Genomic DNA, 12,523 nt, shown 5'->3' with positions numbered 1-12,523 from the left:
AGCTATTTTAAGTAAATGATAAGAATTTATAGCTATCATCTGTTGAACAGCATTCTGAGCACTTTGTATATACATCATTCTAGTCAGTCTTGCCAAACATTCTGAGCAATAAAATCTACTATTTGACAAATGAAGAAACTGAGGTTCAAGGTCATTTTAGGGGATGGTATAGCCAAGATTTCAACCCAGCGCTGTGTATACCCGCAGCCCCCATTCTTCACCACTAATCTATAAACTAAGAAATCATTGCTCTTTCTTGTTATGTATTAGTAGTCCTGTTTTCAACAAATATTTTCTTTAATGCACTTAGTTTCTTTTTTGATTTAAAAGCTCTCTGCACTTCAAATGAATATTGAACTGTGAATTTTGATTTGCAAATTCATGTTGGTTAAGAAAATCTCAGTATTCTGTAAGCTGAAAATTTCAGGGGTATCTTGTTCTCCCTGTTTTACTGAGGTTGTGCATGTGTGTATGCTAAGTCACTCAGTCATGTCCAACTCTGTGGAACCCTAGGTACTGCAGCCTGCCAGGCCCTCTGTCCATGGGATTCTCCAGGCAAGAACACTGGAGTGGGTTGCCATTCCCTTCTCCAGTGGATCTTCCTGATCTAGGAATCAAACCTGAGTCTCTCATGTCTCCTCCATTGGCAGGTGGATTCTTTACCACTAGTGCCCTTACTGATGGTTAGTAAATCTTTTGCCCCTCTAATTGCCAATGTAGTTAGAAAATAAAAATTGATACGTCCTTTCCATCCAAGCAGAAGTTCTGAGAACAGCACTTCGGGAGTAAGTCATGATTTATGGTTTCTCTAGGGACATGTGCTGCTGGAGAGAAGACCATCACTTTGCCAATGACCGGCAATATTTCTGCAAGACCGAAAAATAAAATAGTGAGTATGATAGCTATAAGATGGCAGCAAATGGAGACATTTTGCACATATTTTCTGTGATCCAAGGGATTAAAAAATTATCCTCCAAATGCTAGGAATATTTCTAAATTATTTTCACCATTCAGTAATAATCACACAGAATGGTATATGGGGCAATATTTGGAGACAAGATGAGTAATATTTCTTTGCAACTAAGGAAGTAATTAGATATTATGATTAAAAGACTAATGCTAGCATATCCAGGCCTAGGTCTAGCTGCTCAAGTACTGTTTCTACTAGGAATTGAACAAGGGGTACTTTTCTCTTTGAATACATCATTAATGTTAATTTCCAAAGTAGTTCTACCTTGGTTAATACAATATTTGATCTGGAATTTTTAACTTTATATTTTAAATAAATAAATACCCAGTGGTGTCAAACTTGTAATATTTCTGTATTGGTAATGTGGTTTTTCATGGGAATGGGATGTTTGTTCATGTTTTGAGGGGTTGCATAAATCAAGGCTTAGCTTAGGAAGGAAAGGTCTTGTAAGTCATGCCCTCTTTTAAGAAGAGCTTTGTAGATGGGAGTTATTCTTTGGGCATTTGGCCTTTTTTTAGTTCTTTGAACAAACTTCTGGCTTTCTGCCTCAGGGCCTTTTCTTTTTTTTTTTTTTTTTTTAGGGCCTTTTCAACTACCATTTCAGCTGAGGAAGTATCTTCAGCTACTGTTGCCCACTTCAAGTCTTTCATGATCAATCTCTTAATTTTGGTAGGCCCTATTTTATTGCCTCCTATTAGGAGAGGCTTACCAGGATTCTTCTAAAGTAGGCTCCCTTCTTTTATATTTTCTAATTGTATCCACCTTTCCCCTTTGGTAAAATGCTTGTTACAATTTTTATTACTACCTCTATTTGTTTATTGAGTGTTATCTGTTTACCTCTAAAGGCAAGGATCATGCTTGTATAGATCCAGCAATTCTTTGATATTTAGTAGGTGCTCAATATTGTTAAATGAATAAATGATTGTAAGAGTACATCTGAAGGAAACTCCTGCTCAAGGGTGGAGGCCAAACCGACAAAGCAAAGATAATGTTGTTGTTTAGTCACTAAGCTGTGTCCAACTCTTTGTGATTTCATAGACTGTAGCCTGCCAGGCTCCTCTGTCCATGGGATTTTCCAAGCAAGAATACTGGAGAGGGCTGCCATTTCATTCTTCAAAGGGTCCTCCCAACCCAGGGATCAAACCTGCATCTCCTGCTTGGCAGGTGGATTCTTCACCACTGAGACGCTGGGGAAGCCCTGATTATAATGCAGGGAATAATAAACTGATAGTGGGAAAAGGTGGCAAGTGGGATAGTTAGAAAGTGCTATATTCATATTGAGCAGCTGGGAACAAATTCTAAATACAATGAGAGTGGAAACTGTTGAGAATAGCATTGGTGTGTTTTATTGGTGATGACTAGAAATTAGGTTATTTTTAAAAAGAAGGGTTCTGTACATCTTAAAATATGCTGTGTTGAGCTATAGCTAATTTTTCTAAGTATTATGTAACCAAGGGAAGGTATGGGTCTTAAGCTTATATATCTTTATATTTACTATTGTCTCCTGCTACCCTTGGGGGGTATGCAGTAGATGCTTGTGGGATACTTATTGCCTGAATGAAAAAAAGAATTACAAAGATTATCCATTGAAAAGAACAGGTTGATTTTTATTTTAGCTTAAGACAGGTGTGTGAGTTATAATGACCTAGGACATATTACACATTAGGACACACATATTCTTATACCAGCAGATACTTCCATTTACTTGTAGTCCAATGCAGTGGTCATAGCTGTGAATTTCCTTGTGACTCAGACAAGCTCATATATGGCATGACTGCTGATGTCATCCAGCTAGCAGATGGGGAAGAAAGAGAAATAGAGGGTCCGTGAGAGCTAGCTGAGCATCCTCCCTCTGGAGGTTCAGAACGGTTGGGGCGCTCACTATGGTGTGAGTTTCAGTATGTCTTTGTATCTTAGGAACTTCTTCAGGTGCTTGCCAAAGTGACAGAAAATCCACCGAGCATAGTGTAAGAAGGACCCTTCTCTATGCATGGGTGATTTGGATATGACATTTATCAGTGCTGATCACCTGGATTGCCTTGGCTGATCTGGCTGACTTGGAGGATTTTCCATTCGTCCCTTGCAGTTCCATATTTCCTTTCCAAAACTTTTCCTTCTGACAAAGAGAGGAGTGTTTTCTGCTCCCAGAAGTGGGAAAGCACAAAAGAAAAGTTATTTATTTTTATAGTCTGTTGAAAAGCTGCTGCTGCTGCTAAGTCGCTTCAGTCGTGTCCAACTCTGTGTGACCCCACAGACGGCAGCCCATCAGGCTCCGCCGTCCCTGGGATTTCTCCAGGCAAGAACACTGGAGTGGATTGCCATTTCCTTCTCCAATGCATGAAAGTGAAAAGTGAAGTCGCTCAGTCGTGTCTGACTCTTTGTGACCCCACGGACTGCAGCCTACCAGCAAAACTACTTGTGCACAGAGATGAAGGTGTAGATTGAACATTCATTGTATAAATGTGGGTGAAGTCTAACTGATGATTTAATAAGAATTGATATTGATGGCCCTATGCAAGCATGTAGCATGTTCACTGCCCTTTTTTAAGAGTGTGAAAGACAGAAGGAATAGGCACTGTGAGAAGCCTATGACACCTCCCAGCCTACACATTTGATTCCATATTTTCTCTCTGGTTTCCACTCTGAATTTCAGAGGTATTTCTGCAGCTAAGATCCTTCTCAACACTCACCACTGGCTTCAAAGTTCGAGCCTTTCATTTCTTTGCCTCGTACTTACCTTCTGTTTCATTGCTTGCTACTTTCTTGCACTTGTCTTGCTGAAGAGTCCACCGTGGCTATTTAATATTTAAAGGCTGGGATCACTTTGCAGGTTTTAGTTTAACGGTAACCATAGCACGCACACACACACAGACACATTCATTATTCATAGCAGAGATGCACTGTAAGTTCTTGGGACACTTCTTTCCCTGCGATGTTAGTTTCATGCAAATGCTGCCGTCACTAGAATTAGGCTCAGATATTGCTATGTGGCAGGTAGACTAATGCAGGAGCGAGGGATCCAGAACTATGTGAGCTGTTTGTTATGTGGGTGGATGGGACCATGCTGAAGCGGGAGATGAAGCCAGAAACTGACAGGCCCCGGAAAGTCCGATTTCGGATCGCGTCGTCTCACAGCGGGCGAGTTCTGAGGGAGGTGTATGAAGACGGACGGCCAGCAGGCTCTCTGGATTCTGAGTGTGCCAGTGTCTGTGGCATAGATGGGCTCCGTGAGTCTGACGGACAGCAGAACGGCCACATAGGACCGGAGGGTGACGAGCAGGAGAATGACCAGGACAACTTGCTGGCATTGGCAAGGGCAGCCAGCGAGAAGGGGTTTGGGACAAGAAGAGTCAACATTTTAAGCAAGAATGGCACAGTCAGAGGAGTTAAATATAAAGTCAGTGCTGGACAAGCTCTGTTCAACAATCTGACCAAAGTGTTACAGGTGAGTCACTGAACTCTGCCCTTCCTTCCTGGCCTTTGTTACTAACTCACCGTCTGAACACCTCTGTTCTCCAGTTTAAAGCAAGCCTCTCTTACTCATGACTCTTACACACTCTATGAGTCACTTCTGCCTCTAGGATATTGTCTCAACAGCCATTGATGAAAAATATGGTCAAATGCTTAGCAAACTAGATTGATTTCTCAAGGCCAAATTCCTAACATTTAAGTAGTCTTCTAGTACATAATGACTAAAACGGAATATGTGTTTCTTAGCCAAGGAAGGGAAGAAGACAGATTATAGTGTTCAAAGCATTTGAGCAAAGCTTAGGAATTAATTCCTGGTTAGTCATCCTTAGTACACTCGTTTGCCGTGTGTCATCACTTGTATAGACATTTAAACTAGAAAAGATTGAGTGCTACATTGAGTGGAGTTGGATTTAGTTGGAATGCTATGAAGATAAAAGGCTAATTTGACTTCCTCCCTTTCCTGGTGAGTTGCAGATTTCATCTAAGGTACTTTACTCCATTAATTTGCCTGAAGAACTCCAGAGCAGTACTTGAAAAAGTTATTCTTCTGTAAGTGTACAGTTTGGATCCAGATTTTATAGTAAGAAGTTAGTCTTTAAAATATGATAGCTTATGCACCGTAATGCAGGAATGCATTATTCATCCTGGGGCCGTTGGCAATGATCTTATGTTAATACAAGTTTTTGAAATTGCCTGGGAGCATTGGTGAAATGATTTTCTGTTAAAAACAGGAATCTTTATTTCATGAATGGAATTCCTAATCACTACCATTAAAGTAGCAAGCCAAAACTTTTTCATTGTAATACCTTTTTATATTATTTGCAATATTTAAATAAAATGATCTCTCATGATGAGTATTCCAGTGCCTTGACATTAAATAAGAAAATGGGAGTGGTGGGGAATTTAGCCAAAGACTTTTATTTTTCATTTAAAGGAAGTATTGGGAAAGGTCACATTATGAGGATTTAGAAAAGAAACTAAAGGGTAAAAGCTTTTCAGATCAAAGGTTTTTTCATTTATAGAATTTACCTATGACAGATTTCACAGATTAGGGGTGGGGGTTGAGAACCAAACATCAGAAACTGGTGAGCATGTTTTACTAGGTTGAAAATAACCCCGTGTGGCATTCTCTCCATTAGGCTGGTTCATCATAGCGCCCTGTATGTTTCGCCCAGAGCAGAAATTGTTATTGCTAAAGTGTGGAACAAGACACCATGACAATTACGTTTATAACTGTTTGCATTCTTGTGATTAATTTAGCTTGTCATGACTTCACCTGCTTTATAATTTGGAGGGTTATTTACAAAACTGCTGTACTAATTTTGGTCCTTGGATTAGAATTTGTTGTTCAAATCTCCCAAGAAACCTATCCTTTATGAGTAAATACCTTAAACCTTCAAAGCCTACAAGAGGAAAGCTTTTCCTCTTGGTGGCTTTATTCTAATGATGCTATAAACTCAAATACAAAATAGAGGCAATTCCAAGATAAAAATTTTAGTCCTAGATTAGGTTACAATATTTGTTTAGATTTTTATGCATAATTCCATCACCCTCTTTTGTTTTTTTATATTTTAATTTTTTTTAATTATGAAAGCATGGTAACACATTTACAGGAGACGTAGAAAATACAAAACAAGGTTATATGTAGTTCCACTACATATTACAATTATTTTTTAAGTAGACAAATTAAGATTTTTACTTGGAGTTTCAATATCAAACTCTCAAAAATTAATAGAATGGATACACAGAGAAGAGAAGGATATAGTAGACCTGAAAAGCACTATGAACCAATTCAACATAATTAAGATTTATACAGTTTTCACACAACAGTAGGATACAAATTCTATTAAAGTTCCCATGGACTGTAAACTTGAAGACACTGGAACATATCCAGGGGCATAAAACAAGGTGCAAAAATTTCTAGAGGTATTGAAATCATACAGTCTGTTCCCTTATCATTGTGGAATTATGTAGAAATCAATACAAAAAATATTTGAAGATAACCGACATATTTTCAAGTGCAGTGTGACCTTTACCAAGAGAGATCTTTGACTTAGTCATGAAAAGCCTCAAAAAAGTTAGACTGAAAAAAGTATAGAGGGTAATTGCAGAGAAGAAGGCATCTAAATGAAAAATTAGCATCAAAATGAGAAATTAATATTAAAGATACTTTATAAACAAAATCCCATGTACTTGGAAATTAAATGACCACTTTCAAATGATGGGTGTATCCAAGAAGCCATAATAAGGAAAATTAGAAAATATTGGTAATAGAGTAAATAATGAAAAGAGAATTTACCAGAATTTGTTGCATACAGCCGAAGTTGCTCAACGCAGTTAACTACAATGTGGAGTCTTGAGTAAGGTATGGAAACAAATGGACACTAACATAAAATTGTGTTCATCACTTTTTTTTAGATAAAAATCCAACAAAACTGCCATTTTCTAATAATGTAACCTCATTCTATTCACTCCATGCTTTAAGAAGACTATAATGGTTACTAACAGAGGTCTCTCAAAGTTTAATATTTAATCAGTATTTTTTCTTTCAGAGCTGGTCATTCTTTTTTTTTTTTTAAATAATTGTAAAGAAATCAGCGCATTATATTCACAAGTTGTGGCCATTATCACTAGTTTCATCCTCATAATGATCACCGCCACTATCACTGTGGGGATATTCGCCCACGTCTCCAGGACAGAATGTTAAAGGAGCTCCCACCTTATATCAGAGCTGCTGGCTGCATGATTTGAAGGGCTCCGTCCCCATCACGTCTGTGTGAACAGCGCAGACATCCACACAGTGTTATGCTGAGAGCTGACTTGGATACTGCCGCCTGCTAAGAGACGTGTGCATCAATAAAGGATGACAAATGTCTCCGACATGTGTCTTAGGATGACTGAGTCGGTCCTGTTCCACAGGCATCCCACGTGCAGTATCAGAGAAGTCCCAGAAGGTAAAAGCAGAAGTTACCATTCAATTACACTCATAGGTCGGTATAGCGGCCAGAAGTGCCTCTTCCCGGGATCTCTGTATATTTTCCAAATCCCTCCGGAAGTAAGCAGCAAGCTTAACCAGATGGAACTCTAATGTAGCAGTTTCTCTCAGGGAGGAAAACCTAGGCGTCAGGAGTCCTATCTTGGATATTGGTTAAGTTTCCAATGCACAGCCAATTTTGGAGAAAGGAACTGTGCTGGAAGAAACAATCAGGTCGTTCTTCCTACTCTTCCTTTAAGATATTAAGCTATAAAATCTTAAAGCACTCAACCTGAAACTTGAGAGGAAACCCTAACTATAAATAACATCTTCGAAAAAGCAAATCACTTTGCTTTCTCTCTATTAGTTTTCCATTATGTTATCACTGTCTCATAAGACACTTATAAGTGACTTGCAAAATTTTCAACTGCAGAGAATAGCATTGAAATCATTTTTGCTCCAAATATTTATACTTCTGAGCAGCACTTATTAATTAATAGGAAGTTGTCTATAAAAAGGATATTAGAACAAATTTTTATTTTATTTGTCAAATAATTGCCCTATAGAATTCTGGGTTATTGAAGGTGTGCAGAATGAATCAAGGTTTTTAAGGGTGGTGATGGACCCAGAGATAAAAGGTCACCTGGATTATCCATTGGCCCTTGTAGATTGTGGTTTGTTGGTGAGTCACTCAAGGGCCTGGTGCTGGTCTAAATTATGACTTTTCAGATGCCCGACTTTTTCATCTCTCCCAGAGATCACAGGATGTAATGCCTAAGAGAGGCCGATTTGGAAATCTGAAAGCCTAGAATATAGTCATGGCCTGGAAATAGGCATGCATCAGAAGCTGTTTATGTTGTTCTTACACATGGGAACCTGAAGAAGGGAATGGCAACCCACTCCAGTATTCTTGTCTGGAGAATTCCACGGACAGAGGAGCCTGGTGGGCTACAGTCCACGGGATCGCAAAGAGTCAGACACGACTGAGCTACTTTCACTTCACTTTGCGTACAGTAAAGTTCACGAATTATTAACCAAAATGTAAAAGGAAATTTTAATGAAAAATATTTCATAGTGTTCTGTATGACTTCAATGTTTAATGAGGAAATAAGAAGATATGTATTGATTTATGATTTTTTACTCTGATCAGGTTAGATCATCAGGAGGGTCTTTATTGAGTCAGAGATAAATAAAAGTATACTTATAGACAGGTTTCCTATTGGTATCCTAATTTATCCATCTTTAGTTGGTTTAGAAACAGGTCTAGAAATCTTAGCAATATAGATGTTCTTTTTTAGTTCTTTTTAAGAAATTCTGCTGTAAAGATATTTCTATCTAGATAATACTTTTCCTCATTATTTGAAAATTTTAGAAAATTTATTTTTTGTTTAAAAAAATTATTCATTGTTATCTCATGCGAGACAAATTACACAACTGTATTGCTCAAGCTCTCCACCCAGTTCGCATAATTAAGTATGAGATACACTTTTCTCTCAGCAGCAGCATCATTTCCAAAGGCTCTTACAGTAGTCAATGATGCAGATAATTAAGGTCATTAATGTTTTCTAATTTATTCTTATAAAATGACATTTCAGACGGTAATCTTTTCTTGATCGTATCTTCAAACTTTGTAAGCATACTCTGTTAGAATTGCCTAAACAATTTCCATAATTTTAGTTCCCTCTCTTTCCACAAATTTCACATTTCTATATTAGAGAAAAATAGATGCAAAAAAATAAAGTAATTACAGCACACACTATAATTTGGTGGCTATTTTCAAAGAACTCAAATTAGACATATAACCTCCGTCTGTGTATGTATATGCATATCTCTAGCTTGTGAGCTTGTATGTATGAGCATTCTAATATTTCAAGACAAATAAAATAAAAATAATAATTCACTAACAGAACAATTATGCAAAGCATTTTACAAACATTATTTTGCTTAATTATACTCAAAATTTTGTGAAATAAGGAGGATATTTTTATTATAATGGTGTCTGTTTTTTAAATAGCTGGATATCAGAGAAATCAGTTATTTGACCCAAAACTAGAATACTGCCTCACTGTTTTGGATTTGTTCATTTTTAAAAGTATAACACTCTATATAAAAATTCCTCACTTTGCCTTTTGAAATGTTGTAATAACAAATATGAAGATATACAAGAATATCATGTTATGATATCATCTGGTCTTTTGAAATTTCAACAATTGGTTATAAGATTTTTAAATTTATCATCCATTGAACTTTCAATCTTCACCTAGGGGAGGTTTTCCTGCAGCTAAATAGCTTCTATTCAGTTTTAAATTGTAACTCTATATCATCATTTGATTGAATTGTCATGAGATTGGAGAAGTTGAGACCGCAGGGGAATGGCTTGGTTCACACAAGGAAACAGCTGCTCAGCTTTGCTCACTGACCTTAGCATACAGCTATTTATCTGTATTGGCAGAAGTTTCTGGACATACTTCTTATCCATCTCTGGTTCACTGAATCTAGGTTTGATAATAAAATAATACTCCAGAAAAAAGGAAGGAACACTCTCGATGGCTGTTAAGTCCCAATGGTTTATTTGGACCATTCTGGAAAAACAATGATAATGGTAAAGGTTGATTAAGTACTTCCTGAATGCCAGACACTGTTCTCATTATTTATGTGCATTGGCATATTTGTTCTTCATAGCGACTCTATAAGGTAGTATCATTATTAATCAACTAAGTACAGTTTGAGCTTCATTTCTGTATATGAAACATTAAATTGTGGGATTTAAAATCATATTTATCTGGGGAAATTCTTATGCAATAGTTTATCAAAACAAGCATCTACTAATGTAAATATTGCCTTCTTAGCTATCAGTAGGCAAGAAATTCTAGGATTTTTGATACAATTTCAAGTGGTACAGGAAGCTACATTAAGAAATTAGGTGACATCATCAAAGAAGCAGGAAAAAAAGCACCAAAATATAACTTGGTATTGTTGTCGTTTAGTCACTAAGTCATGTCTGATTCTTTTGCCACCCCATGGACTCTAGCCTGCTGGATTCCCTTGTCCATGGGATTTCCAAGGCAAGAATACTGGAGTGGGTTGCCATTTCCTTCTCCATGGGATCTTCCCAATCCAAGGATCAAATCAGTGTCTCCAGTGGATTCTTTACTGTTGAGTCACCAGCTACTGATATATTATTGTCTACAATTAAAGAATTGTAAACTGTAGAGTACGTGACCACTTTCCACGTGCCATCCCTTTGGTACTCTTTATAACACTATTTATACCATGATACTAATTAGGACCTCAATAAATATTCTTTCTTTGAGTTAATGAATTTAGTGACATACTCTTAGTGGTTATTTCCTTCTCTTTGTGTTTGGAGATTTCTTGTATTGGATAGGAATAGAGTTTGCATGGTGAAGTATTAGTAGCTTGCTCCCATCAATTCTCTAATTGATGTGAGTTATCTTTAATTGATATGAGTTATCTTTAATATTCATTCAATCCTTTATTTAACAGCTGTTGACTGCATATCTAATATGGAGCAGGGACTCTGCTAGATAAGACGAGGAATAAAACCTAATTTCTGCCTCCATGGAAGATTGAACAGTGTATTATGAATGGTTGTGTAAAGTGATTCCTGGAAGAATTCAGATACAACACTGACACTGTTTCCCATCTACAGAGGATTCACCCCCTCTCTTTGCTTATTGGCCTATCATAGCCATGCGCCCATTCTTCATTGGCCAATGCTTATATTTTTCTTAGCTTTAGTCTTTTTTCTTGTTAGACTGTCATTATATTACATTCTTTTCTTCAGTTACTCTTGCTTTCTTTTTAATTTCATTCTGATCTAGATATAAAAACAGAAGGGTAATCTATATAATTAAAGATACTTATTTTGACCTTATAAGTCCCCAACAGTCAGGAATAGCTACTCTGCCCTTTAGCACTCACTTATCCAAGTCCTGTGAATCTTATTAAAATCTTGTCTCCTTAGTGCAATAAATATCTAAATTGGAATGGTTCATTTTCCTATTTATCAGAATCCTTGTACCATCATGAATTTAAATTTGTAGGAGCTTGGTTTTAATTCTTTGAAGATTAATTGTTTGACGATCCCATGAAGCTATTTCAATTCTGACTTTAGAACAACACCCTGGGCAAACCAGCAGGTTCCACAAGGTGACTTGAGATGCTTTGATGAACTCTTACTGGCAGCCCATGGTTACCACATAATCAGAGAATTAACACCTGGTGTTTCAAAACTTTATAAAAGCAGTATAACAGTAGGATTAGACAAACATCCTCTGAGTGGCATATTCATGCTTGCAGAGTTTCTGATATTTTCTCATCAAACCAGTGCTTTGGATTGTATAAAAGCAATATGAACATTTAATAGTCTATAAATTGACATACTATACGATTATATGAATCCCTCATAAAATTGTTATTGCTTGGAATGAATTTTCAAAATGATACACAGAATAAAATATACAAATTTTTTTGGTTAAGGACATTTTATTTACATACACAAATCCATTCAACTAAGAATTTGGATCCCTTTGCTTAGTTTTATTTTTCTAATAATTCATTATCTCACCTAACTGCTGACAATTTATTTATGTCTTAGAACCTTTCATTAGAAAGAAAGAAGTAGATGTATTAGGTTAACCTAAAATTTCATTAAATTTTTTTCCCATAAGATGCTATGGAAAAACCCAAATGAACTTTTTGGCCAACCCAATATTTATATTTTGTTCATGTAATCTCCCCCACAGTTAATAGACCAAATTAGAGAAGAATTCCTTATTTTATTGATCTATAAACAACAAAACTAGGCCATGAAAGAGTTAAGTTCCCCCATTATGTATCTTTTATGTAAGTAATGCTATAGAATTAAACATCTTTATTATATGAAAACTCTGAAAGCTTGGCTAGTCCACAGTTGGAAAGAGTAGTGAAAACCAAAGTACTGATTTGCAAGAGATAGTCTGTGTTAGAAGAGGAGGCGCTGGGGAATTATGCTCTAACAGGTCAGCAGAAAGAGAATGAGGAGAAGTTAGAGTCCCAGACTGGTGGAGACTAAATGAAGGTCATCTTAGGAAGGGAAGAGAGGT

At 36.8% G+C, this 12,523-nt stretch overlaps 1 pseudogene; it reads left to right on the top strand.

Annotated features, from left to right (window-relative positions):
• Positions 1-4,013: 4,013 nt before the first annotated feature.
• The window catches only part of LOC133065853 (glutaredoxin domain-containing cysteine-rich protein 1-like), a 107,349-nt pseudogene continuing 98,839 nt past the window's right edge, over positions 4,014-12,523 (top strand).

Source organism: Dama dama, chromosome 12 (assembly GCF_033118175.1).
Source record: "Dama dama isolate Ldn47 chromosome 12, ASM3311817v1, whole genome shotgun sequence".
Taxonomy (NCBI): domain Eukaryota; kingdom Metazoa; phylum Chordata; class Mammalia; order Artiodactyla; family Cervidae; genus Dama; species Dama dama.
Note: the sequence above shows the minus strand (reverse complement) of the source record. Positions and strands in the feature narration are given on the sequence as shown.